Raw genomic sequence first — 8,056 nt, forward strand, 5'->3', positions numbered from 1 at the left:
TAATCCATGCGTAAACATGATGTTTATTAACGTTTTCAACGTTAAAAAAAATTACAAAAATTTATTTTTCAAAAAAAATGGAAAAAACCGATTCGTCGGAGCGAGGTGTCCTGCCCGTGCGGTAATTCCAGCAGGCGAATCGGACTTCCCGAAATTTTTCTAAGTCCCACGGTCGACACCAACTTTTTTAATAAGCGTTTTAAAATTATTTCAATGTTTAATCCATGCGTAAACATGAAGTTTATTAACGTTTTTAACATTAAAAAAAATTACAAAAATTTATTTTTCGGAAAAAATGGAAAAAACCGATTCGTCGGAGCGAGGTGTCCTGCCCGTGCGGTAATTCCAGCAGGCGAATCGGACTTCCCGAAATTTTTCTAAGTCCCACGGTCGACACCAACTTTTTTAATAAGCGTTTTAAAATTATTTCAATGTTTAATCCATGCGTAAACATGAAGTTTATTAACGTTTTTAACATTAAAAAAAATTACAAAAATTTATTTTTCGGAAAAAAAGGAAAAAACCGATTCGGCGGAGCGAGGTGTCCAGCCCGTGCGGTAATTCCAGCAGGCGAATCGGACTTCCCGAAATTTTTCTAAGTCCCACGGTCGACACCAACTTTTTTAATAAGCGTTTTAAAATTATTTCAATGTTTAATCCATGCGTAAACATGAAGTTTATTAACGTTTTTAACATTAAAAAAAATTACAAAAATTTATTTTTCGGAAAAAATGGAAAAAACCGATTCGTCGGAGCGAGGTGTCCTGCCCGTGCGGTAATTCCAGCAGGCGAATCGGACTTCCCGAAATTTTTCTAAGTCCCACGGTCGACACCAACTTTTTTAATAAGCGTTTTAAAATTATTTCAATGTTTAATCCATGCGTAAACATGAAGTTTATTAACGTTTTTAACATTAAAAAAAATTACAAAAATTTATTTTTCGGAAAAAAAGGAAAAAACCGATTCGGCGGAGCGAGGTGTCCAGCCCGTGCGGTAATTCCAGCAGGCGAATCGGACTTCCCGAAATTTTTCTAAGTCCCACGGTCGACACCAACTTTTTTAATAAGCGTTTTAAAATTATTTCAATGTTTAATCCATGCGTAAACATGATGTTTATTAACGTTTTCAACGTTAAAAAAAATTACAAAAATTTATTTTTCAAAAAAAATGGAAAAAACCGATTCGTCGGAGCGAGGTGTCCTGCCCGTGCGGTAATTCCAGCAGGCGAATCGGACTTCCCGAAATTTTTCTAAGTCCCACGGTCGACACCAACTTTTTTAATAAGCGTTTTAAAATTATTTCAATGTTTAATCCATGCGTAAACATGAAGTTTATTAACGTTTTTAACATTAAAAAAATTACAAAAATTTATTTTTCGGAAAAAATGGAAAAAAACCGATTCGTCGGAGCGAGGTGTCCTGCCCGTGCGGTAATTCCAGCAGGCGAATCGGACTTCCCGAAATTTTTCTAAGTCCCACGGTCGACACCAACTTTTTTAATAAGCGTTTTAAAATTATTTCAATGTTTAATCCATGCGTAAACATGAAGTTTATTAACGTTTTTAACATTAAAAAAAATTACAAAAATTTATTTTTCGGAAAAAAAGGAAAAAACCGATTCGGCGGAGCGAGGTGTCCAGCCCGTGCGGTAATTCCAGCAGGCGAATCGGACTTCCCGAAATTTTTCTAAGTCCCACGGTCGACACCAACTTTTTTAATAAGCGTTTTAAAATTATTTCAATGTTTAATCCATGCGTAAACATGATGTTTATTAACGTTTTCAACGTTAAAAAAATTACAAAAATTTATTTTTCAAAAAAAATGGAAAAAAACCGATTCGTCGGAGCGAGGTGTCCTGCCCGTGCGGTAATTCCAGCAGGCGAATCGGACTTCCCGAAATTTTTCTAAGTCCCACGGTCGACACCAACTTTTTAATAAGCGTTTTAAAATTATTTCAATGTTTAATCCATGCGTAAACATGAAGTTTATTACGTTTTTAACATTAAAAAAAATTACAAAATTTTATTTTTCGGAAAAAATGGAAAAAACCGATTCGTCGGAGCGAGGTGTCCTGCCCGTGCGGTAATTCCAGCAGGCGAATCGGACTTCCCGAAATTTTTCTAAGTCCCACGGTCGACACCAACTTTTTTAATAAGCGTTTTAAAATTATTTCAATGTTTAATCCATGCGTAAACATGAAGTTTATTAACGTTTTTAACATTAAAAAAAATTACAAAAATTTATTTTTCGGAAAAAAAGGAAAAAACCGATTCGGCGGAGCGAGGTGTCCAGCCCGTGCGGTAATTCCAGCAGGCGAATCGGACTTCCCGAAATTTTTCTAAGTCCCACGGTCGACACCAACTTTTTTAATAAGCGTTTTTAAAATTATTTCAATGTTTAATCCATGCGTAAACATGATGTTTATTAACGTTTTCAACGTTAAAAAAAATTACAAAAATTTATTTTTCAAAAAAAATGGAAAAAAACCGATTCGTCGGAGCGAGGTGTCCTGCCCGTGCGGTAATTCCAGCAGGCGAATCGGACTTCCCGAAATTTTTCTAAGTCCCACGGTCGACACCAACTTTTTTAATAAGTGTTTTAAAATTATTTCAATGTTTAATCCATGCGTAAACATGAAGTTTATTAACGTTTTTTAACATTAAAAAAAATTACAAAAATTTATTTTTCGGAAAAAATGGAAAAAACCGATTCGTCGGAGCGAGGTGTCCTGCCCGTGCGGTAATTCCAGCAGGCGAATCGGACTTCCCGAAATTTTTCTAAGTCCCACGGTCGACACCAACTTTTTTAATAAGCGTTTTAAAATTATTTCAATGTTTAATCCATGCGTAAACATGATGTTTATTAACGTTTTCAACGTTAAAAAAAATTACAAAAATTTATTTTTCAAGAAAAATGGAAAATACCGATTCGGCGGAGCGAGGTGTCAGCCCGTGCGGTAATTCCAGCAGGCGAATCGGACTTCCCGAAATTTTTCTAAGTCCCACGGTCGACACCAACTTTTTTAATAAGCGTTTTAAAATTATTTCAATGTTTAATCCATGCGTAAACATGATGTTTATTAACGTTTTCAACGTTAAAAAAAATTACAAAAATTTATTTTTCAAGAAAAATGGAAAATACCGATTCGGCGGAGCGAGGTGTCCAGCCCGTGCGGTAATTCCAGCAGGCGAATCGGACTTCCCGAAATTTTTCTAAGTCCCACGGTCGACACCAACTTTTTTAATAAGTGTTTTAAAATTATTTCAATGTTTAATCCATGCGTAAACATGACGTTTATTAACGTTTTTGACATTAAAAAAAATTACAAAAATTTATTTTTCAAAAAAAATGGAAAAAACCGATTCGTCGGAGCGAGGTGTCCAGCCCGTGCGGTAATTCCAGCAGGCGAATCGGACTTCCCGAAATTTTTCTAAGTCCCACGGTCGACACCAAACTTTTTTAATAAGCGTTTTAAAAATTATTTCAATGTTTAATCCATGCGTAAACATGATGTTTATTAACGTTTTCAACGTTAAAAAAAATTACAAAAATTTATTTTTCAAAAAAAATGGAAAAAAACCGATTCGTCGGAGCGAGGTGTCCTGCCCGTGCGGTAATTCCAGCAGGCGAATCGGACTTCCCGAAATTTTTCTAAGTCCCACGGTCGACACCAACTTTTTTAATAAGCGTTTTAAAATTATTTCAATGTTTAATCCATGCGTAAACATGAAGTTTATTAACGTTTTTAACATTAAAAAAAATTACAAAAATTTATTTTTCGGAAAAAATGGAAAAAACCGATTCGTCGGAGCGAGGTGTCCTGCCCGTGCGGTAATTCCAGCAGGCGAATCGGACTTCCCGAAATTTTTCTAAGTCCCACGGTCGACACCAACTTTTTTAATAAGCGTTTTAAAATTATTTCAATGTTTAATCCATGCGTAAACATGAAGTTTATTAACGTTTTTAACATTAAAAAAATTACAAAAATTTATTTTTCGGAAAAAAAGGAAAAAACCGATTCGGCGGAGCGAGGTGTCCAGCCCGTGCGGTAATTCCAGCAGGCGAATCGGACTTCCCGAAATTTTTCTAAGTCCCACGGTCGACACCAACTTTTTTAATAAGCGTTTTAAAATTATTTCAATGTTTAATCCATGCGTAAACATGAAGTTTATTAACGTTTTTACATTAAAAAAAATTACAAAAATTTATTTTTCGGAAAAAAATGGAAAAAACCGATTCGTCGGAGCGAGGTGTCCTGCCCGTGCGGTAATTCCAGCAGGCGAATCGGACTTCCCGAATTTTTCTAAGTCCCACGGTCGACACCAACTTTTTTAATAAGCGTTTTAAAATTATTTCAATGTTTAATCCATGCGTAAACATGATGTTTATTAACGTTTTCAACGTTAAAAAAAATTACAAAAATTTATTTTTCAAAAAAAATGGAAAAAAACCGATTCGTCGGAGCGAGGTGTCCTGCCCGTGCGGTAATTCCAGCAGGCGAATCGGACTTCCCGAAATTTTTCTAAGTCCCACGGTCGACACCAACTTTTTTAATAAGTGTTTTAAAATTATTTCAATGTTTAATCCATGCGTAAACATAGAACGTTTTATTAACGTTTTTGACATTAAAAAAAATTACAAAAATTTATTTTTCAAAAAAAATGGAAAAAACCGATTCGTCGGAGCGAGGTGTCCAGCCCGTGCGGTAATGCCAGCAGGCGATCACGGTCGACACCAACTTTTTTAATAAGCGTTTTAAAATTATTTCAATGTTTAATCCATGCGTAAACATGATGTTTATTAACGTTTTCAACGTTAAAAAAAATTACAAAAATTTATTTTTCAAAAAAAATGGAAAAAACGATTCGTCGGAGCGAGGTGTCCTGCCCGTGCGGTAATTCCAGCAGGCGAATCGACTTCCCGAAATTTTCTAAGTCCCACGGTCGACACCAACTTTTTTAATAAGTGTTTTAAAATTATTTCAATGTTTAATCCATGCGTAAACATGAAGTTTATTAACGTTTTTAACATTAAAAAAAATTACAAAAATTTATTTTTCGGAAAAAATGGAAAAAACCGATTCGTCGGAGCGAGGTGTCCTGCCCGTGCGGTAATTCCAGCAGGCGAATCGGACTTCCCGAAATTTTTCTAAGTCCCACGGTCGACACCAACTTTTTTAATAAGCGTTTTAAAATTATTTCAATGTTTAATCCATGCGTAAACATGATGTTTATTAACGTTTTCAACGTTAAAAAAAATTACAAAAATTTATTTTCAAGAAAAATGGAAAATACCGATTCGGCGGAGCGAGGTGTCCAGCCCGTGCGGTTAATTCCAGCAGGCGAATCGGACTTCCCGAAATTTTTCTAAGTCCCACGGTCGACACCAACTTTTTTAATAAGCGTTTTAAAATTATTTCAATGTTTAATCCATGCGTAAACATGATGTTTATTAACGTTTTCAACGTTAAAAAAAATTACAAAAATTTATTTTTCAAGAAAAATGGAAAATACCGATTCGGCGGAGCGAGGTGTCCAGCCCGTGCGGTAATTCCAGCAGGCGAATCGGACTTCCCGAAATTTTTCTAAGTCCCACGGTCGACACCAACTTTTTAATAAGTGTTTTAAATTATTTCAATGTTTAATCCATGCGTAAACATGACGTTTATTAACGTTTTTGACATTAAAAAAATTACAAAAATTTATTTTTCAAAAAAAATGGAAAAAAACCGATTCGTCGGAGCGAGGTGTCCAGCCCGTGCGGTAATTCCAGCAGGCGAATCGGACTCCCGAAATTTTTCTAAGTCCCACGGTCGACACCAACTTTTTTAATAAGCGTTTTAAAATTATTTCAATGTTTAATCCATGCGTAAACATGATGTTTATTAACGTTTTCAACGTTAAAAAAAATTACAAAAATTTATTTTCAAAAAAATGGAAAAAACCGATTCGTCGGAGCGAGGTGTCCTGCCCGTGCGGTAATTCCAGCAGGCGAATCGGACTTCCCGAAAATTTTTCTAAGTCCCACGGTCGACACCAACTTTTTTAATAAGCGTTTTAAAATTATTTCAATGTTTAATCCATGCGTAAACATGAAGTTTATTAACGTTTTTAACATTAAAAAAAATTACAAAAATTTATTTTTCGGAAAAAATGGAAAAAACGATTCGTCGGAGCGAGGTGTCCTGCCCGTGCGGTAATTCCAGCAGGCGAATCGGACTTCCCGAAATTTTCTAAGTCCCACGGTCGACACCAACTTTTTTAATAAGCGTTTTAAAATTATTTCAATGTTTAATCCATGCGTAAACATGAAGTTTATTAACGTTTTTAACATTAAAAAAAATTACAAAAATTTATTTTTCGGAAAAAATGGAAAAAACCGATTCGTCGGAGCGAGGTGTCCTGCCCGTGCGGTAATTCCAGCAGGCGAATCGGACTTCCCGAAATTTTTCTAAGTCCCACGGTCGACACCAACTTTTTTAATAAGCGTTTTAAAATTATTTCAATGTTTAATCCATGCGTAAACATGATGTTTATTAACGTTTTCAACGTTAAAAAAAATTACAAAAATTTATTTTTCAAAAAAAATGGAAAAAACCGATTCGTCGGAGCGAGGTGTCCTGCCCGTGCGGTAATTCCAGCAGGCGAATCGGACTTCCCGAAATTTTTCTAAGTCCCACGGTCGACACCAACTTTTTTAATAAGTGTTTTAAAATTATTTCAATGTTTAATCCATGCGTAAACATGACGTTTATTAACGTTTTTGACATTAAAAAAAATTACAAAAATTTATTTTTCAAAAAAATGGAAAAAACCGATTCGTCGGAGCGAGGTGTCCAGCCCGTGCGGTAATGCCAGCAGGCGATCCGGGGTACTCGAAATTTTTCTAAGTCCCGACGGTCAAGAGTATACTTTTCATCGCATATTTCAAAATTTTTTCAATGTTTAATCTACGCATAAAAACGCAGTTTATCGCAGTTTTTAACGTTGAGAAAATTGACAAAAATTTTTTTTCACTGAAAATGGAAAAAATGTATCGGTCGATGCGGGCTATCCAGGCCGTGCGGTAATTCCAGCAGGCGATCCGGGGTACTCGAAATTTTTCTAAGTCCCGACGGTCAAGAGTAAACTTTTTCATCACATATTTCAAAATTTTTTTAATGTTTAATCCACGCATAAAAACGCAGTTTATTAACGTTTTTAACGTTGAGAAAATTGACAAAAATTTTTTTTTCACTGAAAATGGAAAAAATGTATCGGTCGATGCGGGCTATCCAGGCCGTGCGGTAATTCCAGCAGGCGATCCGGGGTACTCGAAATTTTTCTAAGTCCCGACGGTCAAGAGTAAACTTTTTCATCACATATTTCAAAATTTTTTTAATGTTTAATCCACGCATAAAAACGCAGTTTATTAACGTTTTTAACGTTGAGAAAATTGACAAAAATTTTTTTTTCACTGAAAATGGAAAAAATGTATCGGTCGATGCGGGCTATCCAGGCCGTGCGGTAATTCCAGCAGGCGATCCGGGGTACTCGAAATTTTCTAAGTCCCGACGGTCAAGAGTAAACTTTTTCATCACATATTTCAAAATTTTTTTAATGTTTAATCCACGCATAAAAACGCAGTTTATTAACGTTTTTAACGTTGAGAAAATTGACAAAAATTTTTTTTTCACTGAAAATGGAAAAAATGTATCGGTCGATGCGGGGCTATCCAGGCCGTGCGGTAATTCCAGCAGGCGATCCGGGTACTCGAAATTTTCTAAGTCCGACGGTCAAGAGTAAACTTTTTCATCACATATTTCAAAATTTTTTAATGTTTAATCCACGCATAAAAACGCAGTTTATTAACGTTTTTAACGTTGAGAAAATTGACAAAAATTTTTTTTTCACTGAAAATGGAAAAAATGTATCGGTCGATGCGGGCTGTCCAGGCCGTGCGGTAATTCCAGCAGGCGATCCGAGGTACTCGAAATTTTTCTAAGTCCGAACGGTCAAGAGTAAACTTTTTCATCACATATTTCAAATTTTTTTAATGTTTAATCCACGCATAAAAAC

The sequence above is a fragment of the Nomia melanderi genome, unplaced genomic scaffold (genome assembly GCF_051020985.1).
Source record: "Nomia melanderi isolate GNS246 unplaced genomic scaffold, iyNomMela1 scaffold0560, whole genome shotgun sequence".
In the NCBI taxonomy this organism is placed as follows: Eukaryota; Metazoa; Arthropoda; class Insecta; order Hymenoptera; family Halictidae; genus Nomia; species Nomia melanderi.